The following is a 9,781-nucleotide window of genomic DNA, read 5'->3' as shown; positions in this document are numbered from 1 at the left end:
CTTCTCCCACTGGGTCTCCAGGTGTCTCCCATCACTGAGCACAAGCTTGGGAATTGGCAGCACCTCTGCTTCTCTCAGGTGGAGGCCTCTAGGAAATCACCACAGCAAATCTGTATTTCTGTCCATGCTTTAGAAGGCCAAGGAAAAAAAAAATACAGGGTTTCCAGTAACATTTCCCGTCTCGAGGCACCCTGGACACAACAGGAACAGGCCAACCGCGACGTGCGGGACTGTCCACAGGAGAGGACGAATGAGCCCAGAGCCCCCCGCCACCCCACAGAGCAGCACCCACTTCCCAAGCAGCTGCCCGGGCTGCAGGCCAGGCTGGAGGATCCCCCCAAAGTGCTCTGAGCCCCAGAAAAGTCCCTGCAAACCAGCTCCCTGGGAACCCCCCAAACCGACCCCCAGGGACTCCTAAAGTGCCCCCAAGCCCCAGGGAGCCCCCTCAAAGCACCTTCCTCCCCCATGTGGCCCCCAAACTGAGCACTAGCCCCAGGGCAGCTCCCCCCAAAGCCTCCTCAGCCCTGGAAAGGGCCCCTCCAAACCACTCTCTGGGGGTTACTCCCCCCAAAGTGCCCCCTATTGCCAGGGAGGGCCCCCCAAATGGCCACCAGGAGCCCCCACCAACTGCCTCCCCAGGGAGTCATCCCCCCTCAAGGACCACCCAAGCCCCAAGGAGTGCCCCAAGGCAGCCTCCTGCCCACCCCAGAGAGCCCCCAAAGCACCTTCCCTGCACCAGGGAGCCCCCAAACCACCCCTCCATGTCACCCCACACCCCGAGTCACCTTCCAGCACCAAAAAGACACCCCCCAATCACCTCACCCAGAGATCACCCCCCAAAACTGCCTCCTAGCCCCAGAGAGACCCCTCAGAGCATCCTCCTCTCCCCCAAGAACCCCCCCAAACCGCTCCCACAGGGGGACCATCCCCACCCAAAGCACCCCCCAAGCAGCTCCCCGGGAAGCCCCCAAACCGCCCCAGCCCCTAGGATGACCCCCCGCCGAAGCCTCCTCTCCCTCTAGGAGAGAGACTGTCCCAGTCACGGGGTGGCTCTGCCAAAGCGCCCCCTCACCCCAGGAGCCCTCAAGGAGCCCCCAGAGCGTCCCCCAGCCCCAGGGGCCCCCCAGAGCGTCCCCCAGCCCCAGGGGCCCCCCAAAGCGCCCCCAGCCCCGGGGCGCCCCCGGCACCTGCGCCCGCCGCTCCGCGCGCTGGCGCCGCCTGGCGGCCGCGGCCGACACTGCCCGGCCCCGCCCCCCGCGCCCCTTGAAGCCTCGGCCCGCCGCGCACCTGCCGCCCCTCAGCGCCGGGCGGGGCCGCGGGGGCGGGGCCATGGCCGCTGACGCCAGTCAGCGCAGGACACGTCACTCAGATACCGCCAATCAGAAGACGAGGCGGGAAGCCGTTATGGTAATTAGCGGTGCTCGTTATGGGGGTTTAGGTTCTGTGGGTGCTAACGGTTATAATGGTCCTAACGGTTTCTCTGGGCCTGTGGTGTTCCGGCTCATGTGGGCAATGTTTTTCTCATCCCTAGCAGTTTTTTTTTCTGCTTAATAATGTATGCTGTTAAAGTATTCAATTTCAAGTAATTTTTCATGGATGTCTGGGGTTGTTTGGAATTCTATGTATTTTTTTTTTTGGGGGGGGGGGTTGTTTGTTTTTGAGGTGTGGGTCCAGAACTGTAGTAAGTTTTTGTATTGTTATAAAGCAGTTTTCTTAAGTGCAAGTTCCAGGTTGTTCTTCAGGGCATTCCTTTTTAAAAAAAAAAAGATTTTTTTTTTTTTTAAAAAAAAAACTTTTTCAGATGCTGAGGAATCTTTCTCTGGGCTAGTCCTGTACTGATCTTCTGGGATTGTGCTGGACTCAATGAGGTTACCACTCCCGCCTTGGCTGCAGTCAGACTTAGGCTCCTTGTGCCTTTAGTTCATGCAGCAGCCCAGCTCTGTTTACTCCTTGGTCTAGTGTGCATAGCAGTAGTTATGAGAAGAACTTCTAACTCTCATAACTACTCGGCTTTTGGGCAAGGCCACACGAAAACCCATAAGGTGTTTCCAGGCCAGACGCCCCAAGAGGCAGTACAAAAGCCCATAGCAACTCCCCCGGCCCTGTACGCACGGAGGCCCTGGCTGGTTGGACAAAAGCCCGTAAGGCCCCCTGGGCTGTGTGTGCATGGAGGACCCTGTAGGCCGCGCAAAACCCCACCGAGCTCCCCTGGCCCAGTGCGCATGGAGGCCGCACGAATGCCTATTGCACCCCGCAGCCCAGTGCACACAAAGGCTCTGGGAGCCCGCATGGAAGCCTGTAGAGCTTCCCCAACCCAGCGCGCACAGTGGTCCCAGGAGGCGGCACGAAAGTCTATAAGGCTCCCCTGGCCTGGGTGCGCACGGAGCCTTTTGGAAGCCGGGTGAAAGGCCATAGGCCCCCGCCTCTCACCCAGTGGGCACTGAGGCCCCGCGAGGCCACAGGAATGCCCCTTGGGCCCCCTGGCCCAGTGCGCACAGAGGCCTTGGGAGGCAGCACAAAAGCCCATTGGGGCCCCCCGCCCGACTGGTGTTAGCAGATACTCTTCTCAACTTGGCCCCATCATGCCAGGGAATGGTGGGGGCTGTCAGGGAAGACGGCAGAGAATCACTGTCCCATCTTAGGCATGCTAATTATATGCTAATGAGATGCAACCTCGATTGTAATGAGACCAGGACTGGCTGTTCAGACAGCACCAGTGCCACCTTGGGGGGCTGGTGGTCCTAAAGCGCCTTAGAGCTCAGGAATGGGGGCTAAGTCCTGCATTTCCCAAAAAGGCTCTAAGTGCTGCTTGGAGGGCTCCAGCACAGAGGCCAAGTCTTGTATTTGCGGTGCTCCCAGCCAGGCTCTGGAGGCTGTCCTGAGGCCTCCCAAGCACAGACCAAGTGCTGCATTTCTGGGTTCACGAGCAGACTCCAGGGGCTGCTTTGGAGGCTCAGGAACAGAAATTAAGTGTTGTGTTTTTGCTGCTCAGAACCAGGTGCCTTGCGCTGGTTTCCGAGGTCAGGAACAGAGACTAGATCGTGCCTTTTGGGGGCTCCAAAGCAGCTTCTGGGGTCTCGTTGGAGAGCTCAGAAATGGAGACTAGGTCATCTGTTTCCAGCCCCCAAAAGAGAGGCTGGGGGGCGTAGGGGGGTCTCTCCTTGGCATGGATTGGGGGTGGGCACCTGGACCCTCACTGGAGGGGATGGGGGGGTCCATTCGGGGGCGTCACGATGGCAGGGCAGCCCCCATGCACCAGGCCAAACCTTCACCCAGGGCTTAGACTATGCAGCGAAAGGTGCCTTTGGGATTCCCCTGTCCAGTGTGTCTGCAACTTCCGGACTCATTAGGTACCAGGGAGGCACTGCTAATGAGCTAACCATGCAATTAACTCAGCTAATCATTCAATGAACTGGTAATGAGCTAATGATTCACTGTGAATGAAGGTGACAGAAACATGCAAGTTGTGACAGTGACTGATTTACGACCTTGTCAGTTGGGAACATGGCAGGCGCAGCGGTGGATGGGGAGGGAGACTCCAGCAGGAGACACCGTCTTGTCAGCCCAGCATTTTATTCAGGGCTCAGCCCATACTCTCAGCTCAGAGCTACTCCATCATTAGTCATCAGGAGCCAAGGCACATTCAATGTTCATGACATAAATGCTCAACTAGGACAAGCTGTCAGGAGGGAGGTGACACAGGGAAACCGCACAGGCTCCTTCACCCAATACATTCAACCCCAACTAAACAGGCTTTGGTTTATCACATAAACAAAATTAACAAGATAATCAGACAAATTACATCAATGGTTAATCAGATAAAATAACAACAACTTGTTTATCTTACAGTTACAAACAAAGCCTGTCTTACAGTTACAAAAACGCTTACAGCCTTGAAGCAGTATTAACGCACTATGGATTCCATGTGCATAAGGGCCAGCGCCTGCAACCCCGGGTGAACAGTTTGCTGCCACGTTCTGCAGCAATATTCAGTGCCCGCTGGAGCTCATGGATCCCCCACGCGCCAGGCTCAACGCACACGAGCCCCGCGGCGCCCCCCACACACCCGGTTCCCCCTGCCCCGAGCCCCCTCGCTCGTTACTCACCGGCTCCAGCGCTCAGGAGGCTCCAGCGCTGCGCGGGGCTCCGCGACGGCCGCGGGGCGCGAGCGGGGACAGGGCTGAGCCCCGGCCCGGCCGGGACCGCGCTCGGTGCCGCTGCCCGGAGCCGCGAGCGCTGCCCGGCCGGGGCCGCCGCCGTCCTGGTCCCAGCCCCGGCCCCGCTGCACTCGCCGTCCCCGCGCGGGGCTCGGGCCGCCCCGGCGGGACCCGGGGGCACCGGCTGCTCCCGGCTGCCGCTGCCGGGAAGGAGCCTCGCACGGGGACGGCTACGGCCCGGGGCCTCGCTCCGAGCAGCAGCTCCGACACCGACGCGACTCGCGCTCGTCGCCTCTGTCCGCGTCAGCTCCGCGGACCCTCCTGCCAGAGCCGCGGCCCCAGCGCCACCCGCCAGCGGCTGCCGATGCCCTTCTGCTCCCGGCTCCGTTTGCGGCTCCGGTTCCAGCCCCGCGCGGCGCCGCCCGCACCTGCCGCCCCGAGCGCCGCTCCCCCGCGCACGGCGGCGCCGCCTGGCGGCCGCTGCGGGAGCCACGAGAAGGCGCTAAGGGCGGGAAGCGGCGCAACGAGGAGGGAAGGGGGAACGGGCGGGAAGTGCGACGAGAGGTGGGGACAGCGAGCGAGAGAACGAGGGGAAGGGCAAAGGCGGCAAAGGCGCCTCTCTCACCTCCTCCTGGAGCACGCGCTCTCCGCACTCCCCCAGGAACGGGAGCATCCACCGCCCAGCGGCCCCTGCGCACACGGGCCGGGCGCCCCGCAAGCACTGCGCGATGGTGCTCGTCAAGTCTGTGCCCCGGCCTCGGGGGCTATGTTTCCAAACAGCCTGGGGAGAAACTGGGAATGTGAGGGACCATGTCACACTTGCTCACGTCCTGACAGCAGCACTGACGACCTCACGTGCTCTCACACACACATCTGTCACGGGCTGAAAGGACAGATGTGTGTCCCACCTCCAGTTCTGTGCTCATGTCACACGTCTCTGTGTGACAGCTCGCTCAGGGAATAGCTCAAGACGCTGTCGGGACACAGGCAGGAGCCCAGCATGGGGCCACCACTGCACATTTTGGGATCCAGTTACCTTCACGTTGTTGTTGAAGGGCTCCAGCAGAGACTCAATGTCGCCAGCATTCAGCCTATCACACAACAGCGAAGCTCTTCAGCACCGCTCCCGTGGTCTCGGCTGGAGCTAGGAGAACGCGGCTCGCAGGGAACAGACCTCTGGTGCTGTGGGTGGATGAAGGGGGTCCCAGGGGAGGCCACACAGGGCCCCGGTGTAGCCAAGGCCCCCCTGAATGCAGAGCAGCAGGTTTGCAAGCTACGTGGGGCAGCCATGGAGGGGGGACGGTGCCAATTTTGGGGCAATGCACCAGGTTACAGGGAAGCTCCTCTCGGAGCAGCCCCGCGGGCAGCATCCCCCCGGCACTGTCCATCCTGCTCCGGCAGTGGCCATGCTTTGCCTGCTAGCGGGGATGCTCACACGTGCACGTTTTCTCGAAGCAGGCCGAGACCCGCTCTGCCTGGAGAAGGGCTGTCCCGAACTGGCCCAAGGCCCTTGGAGGCAGCACGTGATCTCTCTCAGACCAGAATGGAGGCGGAGGTGCCTGCGGAGAGGCCAGCACAGCCAGCAGCAGCCAGAGCATGGGGCACCCATGGATGGGCCCCCACCAAGGGGCGGCCGAAAAGGGCTGACAGGTACCTGTGTGCGTGGAGCAGGTGCCACTTGCTCTCCCTCCTCTTCCGTCTGCTCCGGGTGGTGAGGGCTCACGATCCCTGGGCAGCATGGAGCCAGGAGGCTGCGGCTTTCCTGCCTGCCCGGACAGGGCTGCACTTGCTGCTGGAAGGAAAAAGGGGGAGCAAAGGGAAAGGGGGTCTTGCTGGCAGTCCCCAGAGCAAGCCAAAGGACACCTGGCCTTGTCCTGACCAACAGCCCCAAATCCAGTGCTCACAGCCCCACCCAAGCAGGTGGCTGCGCTGGGACATGCAGCGACTGCTACGGGCCCGAGTTCAGACCCAGCCTCCACGCTCCATGGCCACGAAGGCCTGGAGCGCACTGGGGATGCCTGGGGCTCCTCCTCCATCACCTCCTGCAAGTCACAGGGACACACGCACAAAGCGGGCAGCAGGAGAGCACTCCTGCCCGACCCAGCTGTGGGCTGTTTGGCCAGACCCTATGGTCCTGCAAATCCTATCGCTCCTACCAAGGTCCCAGATACACCATGCTCCTGCTACAGCCCTCAGCACCAGCACTCAAGCACCCTGCCTGCTGGGCACACAGCACAGGGTGCCCAGGAGCCTGTGCATGGCCACAGGAGGCCATCGCATTTCTGGGCAAACCTGCCCCATGCTGGAGCCCAAAGTCCTGCTGGGCAACGGCCCTGGCCCTGTCGCTCCCCTGGGGATGTGACGGAGAAGCACCAAGACGTTGCCCCACAGCCTCGCTGTGCCCAGGACCTCATGCGCCTTTCAGGCGGGAGCTCCCCGACACGTGGCTGCTGCCTCAGCTCCCCGGGCGCCTCTGGCAGCTCCCCACAGCGCAGCCCGAGCGCCTGGGCATGGGGGCTGGCGCAGACACAGGCCAAGGGCAGAGCCTCCCGCACGCCAGCACCGAGGCTTCACCAGGGCAGCAGCGGGCAGACAAGCGCTGCAGCTGCCCCGGACGGGGAGCTCCGAGCCATGGGGCACCTTCCCTGACCTGCCCTAAGACACCCCGCAGGCCCAGACCCACATGTCCCCTTCCAAGCGTGGGGCTCAGGGAAAGCAGGACAATGTGAGGAAAGCCATGCCTCCGGTCTGTTGTTTTCTTCTTGATATTTCATGATCTGCCCTTGCACATGGCTGAGACATCCACAAGCTGCAAGGGCCGTCCCGAGAGCCCAGCGCAGGAAGTGCTGCAAGAGAAGGGGCCGAGTCCTGGCTGCGGTGCCAGCGCTGCCCGGCAGCACAGAGCCACGCCATGATGGGCCTGGCCATGCTGGGAGCTGTCTCAGCATCCTGGGGCTCTGCCACCATTGCCCCCCAGGGAACGGGAGCAGCAGCGACGCCCCACAGGCACCAAACCTTCCCTCAGGACAGGCAGGGAGAGCTGCCCAGCTGTGGGCCCAGCCCCCAGCTCACGCGCACGCTCCCACCCTGGTTCCCAATGAGCTCCAGCAACGTGCGCAGGAACTAGGGCAAAGCAGAAGATGAAGCAAATACTCCCCTGTACTTTGCCAAGGCCTTTTGCACCTCCAAACGACCCCAGAGTCTTTGGGGCCAGAGCTCCCCTCCATGACGGCCTGACCCCCGTCTGCCCCGCTCTTCCCCTAAGGTGCCACTGGAGCGCTGGGCTCTGTACATGCCACTGCAAGGCAGCACCAGGGCACAGGGACGCTCCGGAGGCCCCTCCTGCAGCTGGGGCAGGGTGCTTGGGAAGTGCCCGCTCCGCTCAAGGCCCACGCAGGTACCCCCGGCGCCTTCCCCCCATCCCGCGTGCCCGCCCAGCCAGCGCCCCGCAGGGAGGCTGCACCCTCGGCTCAAGAGCTCCCCTTGTGAAACACCCGCAGACAAAACTGCACCTGCAGGCAGGCAGGAAACAAGAGCTGCTGGTCAGCACCTATCAAAGCCGCCCTTTAGTTTATTTTTATGCTGCTCCCACTCTCGAGAGGAACCGAACTGCACCAGAGGGGAGGTATCCGATGCTCTATTGCTGAGACCTTTCGCTTCCATTTGAGACCAAGAGCTGCTGGAGTGACTGACAGTTACGCCCATGTTCTGACCTGATTTTCTTCCCTCTGCACCAAGCTAAGCTTTAACTGTGGATAAGTAGAGCTTGCTCAAGGTTTACCAGGTAACCCACTCTACTGTCATTTAAAACAAACCCACCTTTCTAAGCTGGATCTTTGTAACCTGAAATACAGAGAGGATTCCTCAGCGCTCCCTCTGTCTCTCTGGGAGCTCATCTGGGGAGGACCAGACCCAGGACATCCAGCACATGCCCATGCCCAGCCCATGGAGACTTTCCTACAAATCACCTTGTGCGCTTTCTCCTCCACAAACAGCACGCACCTGTCCCTGATGGTGTGCTGCTGATGCCTGTTCCTTATTCCACTTTAACCTTACAAAAATAAAAAGCCTGTACAAGCCAATCCTTACCCACGACCGCTCACAAACCTTTCACATTGCTCTGAAGCACAGCTAACAACAAAACGTGCTCTTTTAAGACTTTAAGCATCCAAGACTTAATGTTACAAATTCAGCGGGGACCTGTGTAGATCTAGTTTGTTTTTATCAGTCTTCAGATACTGTTTTGCCGTTCCTCTCTTCCCCAGCGCTCTCTGCTCACCACGCAGCACGAGTTTGGAGGCCTCCACCACCTCAGGAAGCCTCGCCAAGGCCCAGGGCTTCAGGAGCCCACGCCGTGGGGCGGGTGTTTCTGCGGCTCCTCTCATGCTTGCGCCCCTCAGAGCAGTTGAGACCGCTCCTCAGAGGTGGCGTTTTCAAGGCCCCAACTTCAGGGCCTGCTGCAGGATCTGCTTGTCACTTCCAGTATTGCAGCTCCCATAACCTTGCTGCTTCTTCCAGGCTTCCCAGCGGATTCCGCTTCTCCCAGGCAGCAGAGCATGTGCTTGGCACAGGACTTGCACAGACAGCAGCCAGCCATCAGCTGCAGGAGTAACAAAGCGCTGCAGCTCTGAAACTGCCTCGGACGCAACTCATCTACAAGCATGGTAAGAATCATCCTTTTGCCAGTGTTTTGGGCCAACGTTGGCCCTGGCAAAGGCAGCAAAAGAAAGAAGGGGAAAAGCAGAGGTTATGCTGTAGCATGAGAATCCATTCCTCAGTATCGCGAGACACCACAGCCAAGAGCAAGGAGCTCGCTGCACCACTTGCTGATGCTCCCAACGTGCCCTCGTGTGCGCGCTTGGGCACGCCGCTGCTCCGCATCCCGTCCGCTGCGGCTCCCACAGCCGCTGGATGCAGCTTCCAGCCACTGTCCTCACTCACAGCAGCCGCCCTCGGGGCACCCCTGAGGCCGCCAGCTCCATGGGCACTGCGGAGCCGACCCCGGACGCGCTCAAGGGGAGCCCTCGTCCTCCCCGAGTGTGGAGCGAGCGGAGCCGTTGCATCAGCTTGCAACAAGAGCACTGTTTTGCTGGCCACGTCCGGCACAGTCCAAGCACGTTGGCTTTTCCTGCATTTCAGCTCTGGAGCAGGATCAACCCCAACCAGGCCGGGTGCCGGGCACCCTCGCCAGCCATGGCGAGACCAGAGCAAACAGGGAGGCTGTCTGGCCTCCCCACAGCTTCGTCTTTCCAACTGCAGCATCCCAGACAGGGGGACCACCCGGCCAGGGAGAGCCAGAGCTCAGCGACTCTCCCGCCGTCACTTCCACTCAAGCACGTGACAGTGCTGACAGGGCTTCCCCTGGTCTGACAAGCCAGAAAAATCACCTTTTAAATCCATTTTCTGTATCGTAAGGGCTGAAATAACGCTCTCCGCCAACCTACATTCAAGAGAATTAGGGACATTGATAAATGCTGCAGACATCAGTAGTTTATTGGTATGTTTAGTCAAAACACATTCAGAATGGAAACTTAAAAGTAAAAATACTTTTCCACCTGCAACAATTAAACTAGAATCTACTAGCATATAATGCTTGACACGTTACAGCAATAAAGATGGTAATC

Source organism: Tinamus guttatus, unplaced genomic scaffold (genome assembly GCF_059628265.1).
Source record: "Tinamus guttatus ecotype Peru unplaced genomic scaffold, ASM5962826v1 Tinamus_guttatus_pri_ptg000140l, whole genome shotgun sequence".
Classification (NCBI taxonomy): domain Eukaryota; kingdom Metazoa; phylum Chordata; class Aves; order Tinamiformes; family Tinamidae; genus Tinamus; species Tinamus guttatus.
The sequence above is the reverse complement of the archived record's forward strand: the minus strand, read 5'-3'. Positions refer to the sequence as shown.